Consider the following 564-nt stretch of genomic DNA (forward strand, 5'->3'; position numbering starts at 1 on the left):
ATCACTAATCAATACCTGGCAATACAATAGAAATATTTAAAGAGATGAAAGATTTTACAGTACTTTCAGTGCAAACAGAGTATAGTGTCTGTATGGAAGTCAAAATTTTCACCCTGAGTACAAAATAAAACAACAAACACACATGGTTAAAAGGAAAGTATATCTAATTTAATTTTAACTTACACGTTATTTATGGCTCAATATGCTTTCAGAAAATTGAATATCTTCCCTGAAACATGTAGATATTTATTTTCTGACTTGGTACAATACAAATATTTTACAGCTATCCACTAGAATTGAATCTTTGCAATCCCTATTGGACAAATTATTGATCAGATTTTTTTAATGATGTTTTTGTCTTAATGAATTTCATCTCAGAATAAGCCAATAAATAAAAGTTTTGATGAGTATTATTTCTTGGCACTTGTGTATGTTGTTAAAATAATAAATAACACACAATTAAAAACATTTTAATTAGGTCAATCTATGACTACTGAAGATGAATTATAGTATTTTGGCACTTATGTATAAAGTTAAAATCATAAATAATATTCAACGTTAAAC

The sequence above is a fragment of the Limulus polyphemus genome, unplaced genomic scaffold (genome assembly GCF_000517525.1).
Source record: "Limulus polyphemus unplaced genomic scaffold, Limulus_polyphemus-2.1.2 Scaffold1415, whole genome shotgun sequence".
Taxonomy (NCBI): Eukaryota; Metazoa; Arthropoda; class Merostomata; order Xiphosura; family Limulidae; genus Limulus; species Limulus polyphemus.